Source organism: Gossypium arboreum, chromosome 5 (assembly GCF_025698485.1).
Source record: "Gossypium arboreum isolate Shixiya-1 chromosome 5, ASM2569848v2, whole genome shotgun sequence".
Taxonomy (NCBI): domain Eukaryota; kingdom Viridiplantae; phylum Streptophyta; class Magnoliopsida; order Malvales; family Malvaceae; genus Gossypium; species Gossypium arboreum.
Genome location: NC_069074.1, coordinates 71,527,607 through 71,543,251, shown reverse-complemented (window position 1 = coordinate 71,543,251; position 15,645 = coordinate 71,527,607).

Genomic DNA, 15,645 nt, shown 5'->3' with positions numbered 1-15,645 from the left:
TCTCCCTCCATTCCCATGAACCAGCAAAACAAGGAAGAAGGTAAACTTCTCTTCTCCCTCCTTTATTTTCTCTCTTCCCCTGTCCCCTCTTCTATTTCCTCTTTTTTTTTATATATTACTTTCTCTTAATAGTTATCCTCATAAATATCCAATATCAAAATCAATGGTCTATTTTTTAATAAGTCCTTCAATATAAATTCACCTTATAATTTAGTATTAATTCTTACTTTTATCACTTATTTGATTTAGTCCCTTTATTTTAATTAAAACTCTTTCTTCAAAATCATGTAACCAAAAATTTAATTCATATCTAATATAAATCTATAAATATTTAATAAAATATTTACGAGTCTCATTTAGGGAAACGAGATCTCAAAACTTTAATTTTCAAAACCACCATTTTTGACTCTATTGACTTTTGGGTCATTACACCCCTAACCCATATCCTTCGCTGGAGCAGGGTTACGGAGCATTTTCAGAATATACAGATCAAATACAGACATTTCAGATTATTTAAAAATTAGTTAGAAATTATTCAATAAGTCCCATGTATGAGCCTTCGAGGCTCAATACATACATTAGAAACAAGTCGGGACTAAACTGGGAACTCAGAGAATTTTTCTCGAAATTTCAGAATTTTTCCTAAGTACAAGGGACACACGCCCGTGTGGTCAGGCCGTGTGACACACTTGTGTCCCAAGCCGTGTGTGCATTCGAAATAGGGCACACGGCTGTGTCCTAGCCCATGTCCATACCCGTATAACTCTTTGACTTTGGTCACAAGGCCAAGTCACAGGCCTGTGTGTTAGGCTGTGTGTAGGTGTAGGGGTCACACGAACAAGCCACACGCCCGTGTGCAAGGCCGTGTGAAAAATCCTGAGCATTCTGTTTTGAATTTTTAAGATGCAGGGGACACACGACCAAAATACATGCCAATGTGCTTGGCCGTGTGTCACACACGGCTAAGACACACATCTGTGTCTCTGCCTGTGTGGACAAAATAAGGCCATTTTCAAGCCTTATTCCTCAGTCAATTTGTCTTCCACCTACATTCACACTTTATCACATTCACAAAGCAATACTAACCACTCAAGTCAAGCCAAATTCAAGTTCAATACACATTTAAATACTGTAAAATCAGTAACTAATCCATGACTACAATATTTAATTTGATCACTTAACATGTTACCCAAAATTTAAATCGAAGTTACACACTAGCACATAATCAACCACACTTACGCTTCTTGAATTGTCAGATCTGAGTCACCGATTGATGAAGATTGATTTTTCCTAATTTACACATGATTAAAGGCTGATTAGAAAGGGTTAAAGAAACCAAGATATTGCTGGAAATATATGGGAAAAATTAAAGAAACAACAACCCTCTTTTGTGCCTCTAGATGCGGTGCACCACCACCAATGGTTACGAAATCGAGGCTGATTTAAAACAACAATTGAAATCACATTAAAGGCTAGGAAAATCCTTATTAAACCTTTAAAAATCATCCTAATTTCAGATCTAGAAAATTGGGTATTTTATTGTAAGATCCATCAAGAAAAATAAAAGAAAATGGTACTCACTCAAGCAAGAAGATAGGGGCGACAATAGAGTTCTTTTGGGGCATCAATGGAGGTCGATCTTGAGTGCTAAAATTTCAGATTTAAGGCTAGAAATTTTATGATGAAATGATAGAAATAAGAGGGAAAAATGATTCAAGAACCTGTTGTAAAAAGAAGAAAAATTGATGGTGAATCTCGGTGGCTTGGGCGGCGGCACATAAGGGAAGAAAGATAGTTGAAGAGAAAAGAGGAGAAGAAAAGGGTAAATTGGGGTAGGAACATTGACTTAAAGGCTGAAAAATACAAGGAAAAGTTGTATTTATACCTAGGGTTCAAGGCTTGGGTGGCACAAAATAAGGAGAATGAGAAATTTTAGCAAGAATTAAGCTATTTAGCAAGAGAAGGGAATCAAAATCGGGATCTTAATCTAATTTCCATGCTTTCTAATATTTTTTTAACCACTAGGCTATTTTCTCATTCTTGAAATAATTTTGCAATATTTATTTTAAAAATAAGAGGTGTCACATACTAGGGTTTGATGCAAAATTTGTAATGTAACAAAAAATGGTGTGAGAGAATAGATTTGAACTTGGGTTTCAAAGGACATTTCACTAACACTTAACCAATAAACCAATACCTCATTTATTTCCTAAAAATACACAGATAATCTAAAAAATTAGGGTATGACCACTCTCCTCGATTCACAAACTTGATTCTACTAACCTTCAATTTTTGGGATGTGACATTTCCTACTCATATCAACTACACGCCAAATTGAGTTCCCCAGAACTCATTCATCCAAAACACAACAACGGATATTTGGAAGCAAAGTCACCAGAATTGCAGACAAGCTGCCAGAACAAATGTGTGGTAAAACCACCAGATAATATAGATTATTAAATTGTCAAATCTTCCTTCTTACTATATAGTCCCAACCCCATGAAATGTGACATGGCATGCAAAATCAATATTAAAGCAGTAAGCATGTTAAACATGCAATCGTATACAAATCAAAAAATCGATAGCCATGGTAATTTATGCTTTACAAAATAATCATTTCAAATTGTCAATGTGAACAGATCATAATAAACAAATATGTCATGGTGTCGCATACCATGAGAATTAGAACAAACTACATAATAGCAACAAATATCGTAACAATCCACATAATCAGTCACCATGTTATTTTTCCTACTAGATAACACTTTAATAATATTTAATTTATCATATAAATAACATAATAAAAAACAACCTTTTCACACAAAATACTTGAATAAAACACAAACCTTTAACTTTTTTTCCAACACATAATATATTCAAATCCAGGTAGATTGAGACTAGATTTGTACCTAACGTAACCAAATTAAAAATTAGAAATCACTCTTAACCTTAAGAAAAATCGCCTAAAATTAATAATATCTAAAGTTACACATCTTGCTTGTAATCACCACTTAACCTTAATCTACTTCTATCGGAACTCCCACTTTGATGTCACAAAAGGTCTACGATTCTCGGATTAAATCCTTCAATCCAAAAGAATCCCTTTAGTTAGAAGAATATACAACCACTCCCAATAATCAAAACTTCACAAAATGAACGATAGTACACTATGGTTGAAAATGGTGGTGATTCAAAACGATGTTGAGTAGAGAAAAAAGAATAGTAAATTATTTAAATCAAAAGAAGAGAAATGAAATGAAAAGGATAAAATAAAAGAGAGGAAAGAAAAGAGAGAAAAGAAATAAATAATATATAAGAATGGTAAAATGAAAGATGGAGAAAAGTGATGGCACAATGTGGTTTTCGTGGTGGTGATATGGTGGTTATAGGTGGCAAGTGGTGGTGGAATGGTGGGGGAATGGTGGGGGAGAAGTGTTGATTGACACACAACAATAGAAAAATAAAATAAAAATGGAGGAGAACTTCCAAAAGAGGGTGGCTCACTGTGGTTGACAGGGAGAAGAAAAAGAGAGAATTTGATGACAAAAAAGGATAATATATAAGCCAAAATGCTACCAAGGGACGACATCAACTTGCAACCCAATTTAAAATCCAAAATTGAAACTCCCAACATCTCATTCACGAGGAGACAATGGAGTTAGAATGGATTGATGGTGAATAATCATAGGTGTTACAAAACATAACATGAATGGCTTTGAAAGTGAATGTTACAATGTTGAAAAGGAGTTACATCCATGCACATATGTATGAATACTTTACATGGCTAGGTTGAACAACATTTAACCAAATTTTTTTTTTTTTAAATTGAGAACATGGAGACTTAAACTTGGTTCACTAGGGAGTTATTCAAGGTACTTAAAATTTTGGGATGTGACAAAATTTTCTTGGGCTTTTAGGGAGGATTCATTTCCAGGATTGCCTTGATTTTCTTTGGATGACCTCAATTCCTTTCTGGATATCATAAAACACAATTTCTCGACATTGGCTCTGAAATTGTACTTACTTGGATTGAGCTTCATATTGTATTTACGCAACACTGTGAACAACTTTTGTATGTCATTTATATGTTGTTCTATGGTAGCACTTTTAACCATCATATAATCTAAGTACATTTCCATACATCTCTCTATATGTTTCTAAAATAACTTGTTCACCAATTGTTGGTATGTAGCTCCCCCATTTTTGAGACCAAAGGGCATTATCTTGTAAAAAAAATAGCCCATCTTCAATGATGAAGGTTGTCTTCTCTTAATCTTCCTCTACCATGAATATCTTATTATAGCTCTAAAAGGTGTTTATGAAGCTCATATGTCAGTGGCTTGCGGAAGTGTTTGCCAATCGATATATTGATGGTAGTGAGAAGTTGTCTTTTAAGTATGTTTTGTTTAGGTTGGTGAAGTCTACACACATTTGTCACTTGTTTCCAAACTTGGGCACCATGACTACGTTAGAGATCTAATACGAGTAGGTGACTTCACAGATGAGCCCTATGGCTAGCAGCTTTTTCACTTTTTCTCTAATAGTCGTGACCCTTTCATTAGAGAACGTTCTCTTCTTTTGATTTATTGGTCAGGCACTAGGATCCACTCCCAAGGAGTGTTGAATGATTGATGGATGAATTCTTGGAATGTCTATCGCTGTCCAGGCAAAAATGTCCCGGCATTCTATTAACAGGGACTTTAAACTTTCCTTCTCTAGAGGGAAAGGCAGAGGTGATTTAGGTTACCTTTTTAGGCTCCTCTTTGTATGAGCTGATAGATTTTAATGTTTCTGTCAATTGTGCTTTGGGGAGTTGGATCTTTGATCTGGCTTTAAGACCTTCCAAATCAATTTCTACCTTCCAAATTACATTGGCCCTAGTAGTAGAATGGGAATGCGACGTGCAACAAGCTAGAAAGGGAGGCAAAAGGTTTTGGTTTTTCTCGGTGAGCTACAATGAGAAAATATAGCACTTTCGAGTTATTTTCTAGTCAGCTTTCATGTACCCTTCGCCTGTAGGAATAGGGAACTTCGTAGTCACACAAAAGGTGGCCACCACCATATTTTTCATCCTCATGATTGGTCTCTCAAAAATGACGTTGTAGGCTACTGAATGGTTAACCTCTAGAAAATCCACCAGTTTGTAGTGTTGTGCTCACTATCCCTCAGCATCATCAGAAGGAAAAATGATCCTTTAATTGTGATAGGCTGGTTAGCAAAGCCATAAATTGGGATTGCGGGCTTGAGTTGTGCATCCTTGAGCTTCATATGGTAAAAAGCTTTGGCTGCCAAAATGTCCACGAAACTTCTTGTATAGACTAGAATCCTTCTAACCTAGAAAAAAGAGATATTACTCGAGACCTCCAGAGGGTATTCGCCTTTCACAGCTAGAATCTCCCTTTTGTGTTGTTCTGAAAATCTAAGGTCCCATGGGGAAGGTTTGGGTTTTTTTTATAGTAGCTACAATCGACAAGACACTTCCCATATGAGCCTTCTCCTTTGAGTTTGACGAAACCCATTTTATATGTTTTCCTCCTACCAGAATGCCGATAACTCCCTTAAACAATTTCTTTCCTCTATCATTATGTTACAGTCCTAACGACCTTACTTTTCTATCATGAGCTTTATTTGATTGGTGGGGCTCTTAAGATAGAAACTTCTTGAGATGCTATAGAAACTTCTTGAGATGCTCCTTCCGGATTACATTTTCAATGGCATTATTTAAACGCACACATTACTAAATTTGGTGCCCTTGAGATTCGTGGTATTTGTAATGATGGTTGTAGTTGTTGCAACGCTGACTAGATGAAGGTGTGGGGCTGTCTTTAGAATTCTTAGATGCCCACGTTGACTTGTCAAGGTGTCGAGGCAAAAGTATCAGCTCGAGCTTTCTCCACTTTGTCTTCTTTTGATAATTTGTCCACTATCTTATAAAGATTGGAAAGCTTGCTTGGGGTGTTTCCAATAATGATATACCTCATGTGTTAATGTAAGGTTTCAATGATAAAAGCTTGGATGACATATTCATCAGTGACTCCCTCTACGACCATGGTGGTCGCATTGATTCTTTTGACATAGTAAGAGAGGGACTCACTCGCTCCTTGGAAAATAGTTATCAAGTATGTCGCGGATTGTTGAAGCTTTTTTTCGGCCAAAAAATGACTCATGAAATGTTCGAAAAATTCCTTAAGAAACTGTACTGATCCTCTAGGTAACGACAGGTACCATTGTTGAGCTATCTACGAGAGGCTTGTGGAGAAAGCTCTACACTTCATTCCATCAGATGCCCTCAGTATATTTATGTGGTTGTTATATTGGGCTAGATGGTCTTTTGGATCTTCCGATCGATTATACAAGAACTTTGAAAATTTGAAGGAATTGGAAATATGGTTTTCTAGAACATTGGGTGCCAACGGTTTATTGGAGTAGTTCCAGATAGATTCTCCTATTTTTACCCCTGTCACTTCTTGCATCAACTCTTCCTTGAAGGCTTTAAGTTATTTTTCTATGAAGATATTGTTGTTACCTTGGGAATGTTGAGATATTTTTGGGAGGTCGGCAGTATTCCTACAAAGGTCCTCTAGATTATTATGCTCACGCTTTCTATGGAGGGCAGATTGAGCTTCATCTTCTTAATGGGTCAGATTCTCTCGTCTTGAGACCTCCCATGTAGCCTTTAATTCAACAATGATCTTTTTTTTGGTCAATGATATGTTACTGCTCATACTGTTCATTGAAGCGACGTTCCTATTAAAAAAACTACTTCTCAAAACATCACAGTTTTTTTTAGGTTTCTATGTTTTGGGGGTTGAGGACCTTATGCATGTAGTCAAGAACCTTGATCTAGTGGACTAGAGGTTATAGGTAGTGGGGGTTGCGTAGTTGTAAGGCAGGTTACAACTTATTGTAAACAACAAGCTATATGGTCAAATGATCCAGTAGGAGATATGCTAGTAGGTGGTTAGTGTCTTATGGTAACTAGGGGAATCAAGGAAGTTTGACGTATAGTACCTACCAATGCAATAGGGGTGACAGGGTCAGTCGCTGGAGGATCCTTCAAAGCCTTCACTAGCTGCTCTAAGGAGGAGAGGAGGACACTTACATACTAGTGGTTGCTGTAGGAGTGGAAGGAGAAAGAGTCTGGGTAAAGTTCAAACCAGTGGGAGTTCTTGAGGCAAGTGAAATGAGGGTGATGAGTGGAGCAGAGGAGTTGACCTAGTTGGCAATGTCGTTGGTCTGGTTGTTTTATATGTTTTGTTTCACCCATATTGTAAGTGTGATATAATTTAGTATATTTAAAGTTGTTATTGCTTTCTAATGAATATCATTGCATGGTCAGAAATGGGTTTGGCTTATGTCTTGGTTGTGGTTACAAAATCTAGTTTTGGCTCGATTGATACATTAAGAGTTATTGTCGGTTTAATATTTAAGAGAATTTTGATAAAAATATTAGAATTGAAAAGTGAATTTGAATAAAAAATAAAGTCTGTTTAAGATATAGATTAAGTTTGAGTTTTACAGTTAAAGGCTCGAGCTTGACTCAACTCTTTTTTTTTTAAATTTAATAATATATTATTTTTCTTTGAACTTTTACATATTATACATATTATATTATATAAAAATTAAATATATAATACTATAATATAAGCATTTAAAATAATTAAATTGTTTAAGTTTGACAATTTTATAAAAAACAAGTATTAAATTAATAAATATTAAATAAATTAAAAAACATATATTTAAAATTTGAGCATTTATCATTTTTACCTTGCAGCTGCACATTCAATTGCAACTCGCTGAATTACGTCTATGGAACTTTATTTAGAGACCAACTTATTTCAATTCATTCACTAAATTATAATTTCTCTTGTTAAAATGAAGTTAAGCAAATACAAATAATCTTCAAATTTCAATAGAAGCCTGAGTTATAAATACCACTAAGCCTTTTCTAGAATTTATGATCTCTCTAAGAGCAAAAGCGGCTAAATTATTGAAATTGGTTGCATTTAGGCATGGCGTCTGCCACTTGATAAAAGACTTTTCATTTGGGAAATTCAAGAAAGGGAGGATTCCATGTCACTTATAAACTCATATGGAAAGGTACCCCCACCGGCATTAAAAGAAAAATTGCAACACTTTCTAGTCTAATCACTATTCCTCGCCTTTATGTTGGAAAGCCATTTGGGTCCATACAGTTTTTAGTATTTTTATAGAAGATTTATCAACCCTTCTTATAATCTATCAAATATTTTTTTATTTATGAATGATAAGTGTGAGTTGAAGTCAAACTCAATCAGCTCACACCTAAATCACTTTATTTGAGTTTTGAGGGTTTATGTTTAAAAATATTTTTAAATGTCATATCCGTCACAGGTCGGATACATATATTTGAACAAATTGAAGAGTTGGAGCAATGTAAGCCAACACTAGTTTATGTTGTTTCTGCTAATAATAAAATTTAATCTCTCCTATTCTTATCTAGTCTCGAATCTATTGCTTAATTCTAAATTAATTCAACCGTTTTTTAATGTTGAAGGGTCTTAAGCCTAATCTTATGCATGAACTCAATTTTTTAATATTTGTAAACCTAATATTTTGATTTTAGATGAAAGAAAATCTCAATTATTTAAAAATATAAAATGTCAATAAGTATTATATACCCGACCCACTTGTTGGATCTAAATATAAAATGCCACATTTCGTTCCTGAAACGACTCACTTTTATATTTTTATTTTGAAAAGGAAATGTACTGGTAAAATTATTTTATAAAAATTTCGACAGCATTTCTGCCTATTTTATGTAAAACCCCCTGCAAAATAATTTAGATTTTCACAAAATATCCACATTTAAATTATCTCCCAAATCAATTCCTAGCACTACGATTTTTCAAAACATATCAATAAACTAGATTTCTACGCTTTACTGTTTTATCAAAACATTAGTTATAAATACTAGCTAAGAAAACATAATGAAAATATTTAAATTCAGTTTACGACATAATATTATATATATATAAGCCTAGGTACATGCCATTTACATCAACTATAAAGTAAACTTTTCACCAACATTATTTAGCTGAACTTCGGTTCTTCGGATGCTACTGGAACGATCTAACGAATCAAACTACCTGCGCAAAGAAAAATAGACAAATCGTACGTTGAGCAATTTTTATACTCAGTGGTGCTAATATCATATAAATCATTACATAAGTATTGGACACAAATTAATTGATAGAAATAAACTACAACATGATTTAAAATATCATTAATAACATCACAATAAAAGAAAATTTTAATATTAATAAACTTTAATATTTTGGTATTGACAAATCGAATAAAGAAAATAAGCTTTTTCATTAGATTCAAAATCGCGTAATTAATTTAATTTGCACAATATGGAAATTCAAATAAATTCAACTTTTGTTTTTACTTTTCTTTCAATTTAGACCACGTACTAAAGTTTAGACTCAATCAAATACACGAATCCGCCACCCCAAGTTGTTCGGCAACAATGGCTATTAGAATAGTCCACGGCCATCTGGGAATTGGGACTGCCTACGACCTTTTAGGAATTGGGGCTAACAATAATATCAACTGACTGACTTGGCCTTTTCTTCCTCGACCCTCTGGGAATTGGGGAGATCTAAATTCTCTAGTGTTAGAGTTGTGTGACCCAAATTCTAAGAGATTGCTTGCAAGTCAAGTTAAACAAAATATATTTTCTTTCTAAAAGATTTAGTATTTATTAGTATAATATATTTAGCATTTATTAGCATAGTTTATTTGACCTACTAATTTAGCCTATAAATAGGTTCTTGTAACACCTCGTACCCGAGTCCGTTACCGGAATCGAACACAAGGTGCACACAGACTTAACTATTTTCACAGTCCATTTAGAAATTTCCAGACAAGCTAGTTACTGCATCACTGTCGCCTTAAAAATCATATCTTGAGTTTCAAAGCTCGAAAATTAGTTTCGTAATTTTTCCCTGAAACTAGGCTCATATGTTCATCTACAGATTTTTTTCTAGAATTTTTGGTCGATCCAATTAGTACAGTTTATTAGTTAAATTCTCCCCTGTTGCAGGGATCGACTACATTGACCTTCGTGCGTTACGAATTGGATATCTCCCTGTACAGGGCTTCAATACTGATTCCGTTTGTTCATATAGAAACTAAACTCAGAGAGGAATCTATACATATATGGCATGACTCCTAATTATCTCTGGTTAATCTACAATGAATTACCAAAGTCGGAACAGGGGATCCAGAAACCGTTCTGGCCCTGTTTCACGAGAACTTTAATATCTCTTAACATATAACTCATATGACCGTTTCGTTTCTTCCATATGAAAGTAGATTCATCAAGGTTCATTTACATAATTTATTCACTATTTAATACCATTCCTACTATTTTTAGTGATTTTTCATATCCACGTCACTGCTTCTGTCAGCATCTGCCTTTAAGGTAGGCTTTACCTATTTCATGATTTCCATGATTCAATTGGCCCTTTTTGCATACATAGCACAAAGTGTGATCATGATTAACCATTCCAATGGCTAATCGTTCAAAACAATTCCATACCTCATAATGATCAACATACAAACGGTTATAGTACTATGCTAAAAACGTATATAAGCCATTTTCGCATGGCTATCCAAGTTTACACAAAACCGAAAGGTACATGACCTACAACAAAAGGGTAGTCCTATACATGCAATTTCAGAGTTCAACTAAAATTGTACCAAAATGGGGCTTTGATAGTGTGGATGACTTGACTTGATGATCCCGAATCCGATAGCTAACGAGCGAAACCTATAAAACAGAGAGCCCAAAGCAACGGGTAAGCATTTTAATGCTTAGTAAGTCTCAAGCAATGAAATCAGCTTTAACTAAAGTATTACATTCACATAGCTAAATGAATCACTTTATTAATACACATTCTCATAATCATACTTACTTCACATTACTGACCCTTACGTTCATACACAAAAGAACATCTTAGCCAAAGGCCGGTAGCTCGTTTATCAACTGAGCGAATACTTACTTGTAAGGACTCAACTAATTCAAGCACATACGAACATACCTCATTGCTGGAATTTTCACAAGTGTATAAACTGAAATTTTTACAGCAAGATTGCTCAATTCCGAATCACGTACCTTCGGGATTTAACCGGATATAACTACAAGCACAATTGCCTTCAGGTCTTAACCCGGATTTGGTGACTTGCACAATTGCCTTTGGGTCTTAGCCCGGATTTAACAACTCGCACGAATGCCTTCGGGTCTTAGCCCGGATATAACAACTAGCATAAATGCCTTCGGGACTTAGCCCGGGTATCATTCAAATGCTCATGTACACATATATCAATAATCACGACACATCCATATTTCATTTTCGTTACTAAGGCTCAAACACAAAATATTTATCAAACCTTTACAATTCCGGCTCAATAGCCACACACAAGGAGCATGATTTCAATATAATTCAAGTAGGGTCATTACTCGAAGACTTACCTCGGATGTTGTCGAGCGATTTCGACTGCTATTCAACTACTTTTTCCTTCCCTTTATCGGATTTAGCTCTCTTTTGCTCTTGAGCTTAATTTAACAAATAACTCGATTTAATCATTTGAGCATCGAAAGAGGAATTCAAGGTACTTAGTCAATATATATATACTCTTTAGGCATCAAAGTCGCATATGTACGAAATCATGAATCGAACTCAACACATTAGTTAATATTCCTCTTAGCTGAATTCTCTAAGCCAAGAATAGGCATCAATATGCTTGCCTCTAACCGAATGCATGCACACCAATTTTCCCTTCATGTGGCCGAATATGCATGCCCATGTTGAGGCCAATTGTACACTTAATACCATACAAAAACAGCATACATTTACCAACTAACGCATTACATATCGTAGCTCAATACACCCCTCTCATTTACTTCATAACCGAAACATCATCACAAGCAAATATACACTTGAAATAGTATATATGTCATACTAATACATCATGTGCAAACATATATTCATGTAGGTGCAAGGGCCGAATTCTCAAGTGGCTTATATCCAAATATATACACATATCCAAAGCTTAAATCTTACTTACCATGCAACATGCATGAATCATACTTATGGATATAACATGGCCGAATACCACAACACCATACCATTTCAATTTGGTCATGGTTAAACAAAGAACTTAGTATCTCATTCAAAAAAATGCTAAAAGAAAATCTAAGAATCCTCAATCCACCATCACATGTATCATTATCAAGCTTGATATTTAGCATGCAATGGCATTAACGCCATATTCACTTTGGCCAAATTTCATTCCCATGACATAACAAAGATTTGAACCATGGGCTAATAAGAACATCAAGCTAGCAACTAAAAACATGCATGAATCTCATGGCACAACCTCAAACATACCTTAATCTTGATGCAAGTATAGCCAACCTCTTCCTAATCCTCTTCCAAACCAAGTATGAAGCAAAACTCCTTCCTTATCCTTAGTATTTTCGGCCAAAAAGAGAGTGAAAATGGATGAACAAATTTTTTTGTTTTCTTTCCTACCTACACGGCAATGGGGAGGGAGAAGCCTTCACACACACACATTTTTTTTTTATTCCATACTCCTTATTTTATTTATTCCAACATAACCCACTTACCAAACATGTTTCATGACATGATTTTTGCCTATAATTCCTTGTCATGGTCGGCCACTAGCTATTGGGGGGGGGGGATTTGACATGCAAGTCCATTGTTTTGCATGCATGCTTTAATTAGTCATCACACATTTCCCCATCATACTTTCAAAGTTTACTACTAGGTCCTTTCTAGTGAAATTCAAATTTATAACTCTAAATCAAAGCATAATAAATGTCACACATGAGTTAACACACATTAAAGGCAATAAAATAAATATTAAAATATTTTTATGCCTCAGTTTTGTGGTCCCGAAACCACATTTCGACTAGGGTCGTTTTAAAGGTCACACAACTCTCCCCACTTAAGAAATTTTCGTCCCGAAAATCTTACCGTAAATAGGTTTGGGTAACGCTCTTTCATAGAGTTCTCGGGTTCCCAAGTAGCTTCTTCCATCCCGTGTTTGAGCCATAGCACTTTTACTAATGGAACCCTTTTGTTTCGCAACTCCTTCACTTCACGAGCTAGGATACGAATCGGTTCTTCTTCATAACTCATATCGGCTTGAATTTCAACCTCTGATGGACTAATTACGTGCGACGGATCAGATCTATAGCGTCGAAGCATCGAAACATGAAAGACGACGTGAATCTTTTCAAGTTCAGGGGGCAAAATCAAACGATACGCAACTGGACCGACTCGTTCGGATATCTCATATGGTCCGATGAACCTCAGACTCAATTTGCCTTTACGGCCAAATCTGAGTATCTTTTTCCAAGGCGAAACTTTAAGAAACACTTTATCTCCCACCTGATACTCAATGTCTTTTCACTTCAGATCCGCGTATGACTTCTGACAATCGGAGGCTATCTTCAGATTTTCACGGATTACTTTTACTTTCTGTTCAGCATCTTTAATCAAATCCACTCCAAAAATTTTGCTCTCACTGAGCTCGGTCCAAAACAATGGTGTACGGCATTTACGACCGTACAAGGCCTCGTAAGGCGCCATCTTAATACTTGATTGAAGACTATTGTTGTAAGCGAATTCAATCAAAGGTAAATACCGTTCCCATGAACCACTGAACTCGAGGATGCAACATCTCAACATATCCTCAAGTATCTGAATTATCCGCTCGGATTGACCATCGATTTGGGGGTGAAAAGCGGTGCTGAAATGCAACTTGGTGCCCAAAGCTTCTTGCAATTTCTTCCAAAATCGTGAGGTGAATCTCGGATCTCTATCCGACACAACAGAAATCGACACTCCGTGTAATCTCACAATCTGAGAAACGTACAATTCAGCTAGTTTATCCAATGAAAAATCCGTACGCACAGGGATAAAGTGAGCCGACTTAGTCAGTCTATCCACAATAACCCAAATCGCATCCTTCTTACTTGCTGACAATGGCAGTCCAGACACAAAGTCCATTGTGACTCGATCCTATTTCCACTCGGGTATCGTAATCGGCTGAAGTAATCCTGAAGGCACTTGATGTTCCGCTTTCACTTGTTGACATATTAAACATCTCGAAACAAAGTCGGAGATGTCTCGTTTCATACCATGCCACCAAAACCGACGTTTCAAATCGTTGTACATCTTCGTACTCCCCGGGTGGATTGCCATTCGGCTACAATGGGCTTCGTTTAGAATTATCGAAATAAGTTCCGAATTCTTTGGAACACACAAACGATTTCTGAACCTCAAACAATCGTCATCATTAATTTGAAACTCCGATTCCTTGTTCATAACACACTCAGCCCGTTTTGCAATCAACTCCTCATCAACTTTTTGAGCTTCACGAATTTGATGAGTCAACAATGGTTTGGCCTTTAATTCGGCTACTAACACATTGTCGGGTAGGATAGACAAGTGTACATTCATCGTCAGAAAGTAAATAATGATTTTCGCTTAAGGCGTCCGCAACCACATTAGCCTTTCCGGGTGATAATCAATGACAAGCTCATAATCTTTTAACAACTCGAGCCAACGTCTTTGTCGCAGATTTAAGTCTCTTTGAGTCATCAAATATTTGAGACTTTTGTGATCCGAATACACATGGCACTTCTCACCAAATAAGTAATGTCGCCATATCTTTAAGGCGAATACGATGGCGACCAATTCGAGATCATGGGTCGGATAATTTTTCTCATGTGGCTTTAATTGTCTTGACGATAGGCCACAACTCGACCTTCTTGCATCAATACGCAACCTAACCCAAGTAGGGAGGCGTCACTATAGATGACAAACTCTTTGCCAGATTCGGGCTGTACTAGTACTGGAGCTTCCGTCAAATGAGTTTTCAATTGGTCGAAACTTTTCTGACACTTTTCCGTCCATTCAAACTTGACATCTTTCCGAAGCAGTTTTGTCATGGGTGTGGCTATCATCGAGAATCCTTTTACAAACCGTCGGTAGTAACCGGCAAGTCCCAAAAAGCTCGAACCTCAAGAATATTTCTTGGAGGTTTCCGCTTAAGTATGGCTGAAATTTTGCTCGGGTCGACTCGAATACCCGATGCAGATACCACATGACCCAAGAAGCTAACCTCTCTTAACCAGAACTCACACTTGCTGAACTTAGCATATAACTGCTTATCCCGTAAAATTTGCAACACTAATCTCAGGTGCTCCGCATGTTCGGTCTCATCTCTTGAATAGACCAAGATGTCGTCAATAACCGATCCAAATATGATCTGAAGATCCGATTAATCAAATCCATAAATACTGCAGGGGCATTAGTGAGCCCAAACGGCATCACTAAGAACTCGTAGTGACCATATCTCGTTCTGAAGGCAGTTTTGGGTATGTCCGAATCTCGGATTCATGAATCGATAATAGCCCGATCTCAAATCTATTTTTGAGAACACTGAGGCTCCCTTCAGTTGATCAAACAAATCATCGATACGTGGTAACAGATACTTGTTCTTTATTGTCACTTTATTAAGCTGACGATAGTCGATGCACAACCTCATGGTTCCGTCCTTCTTTTC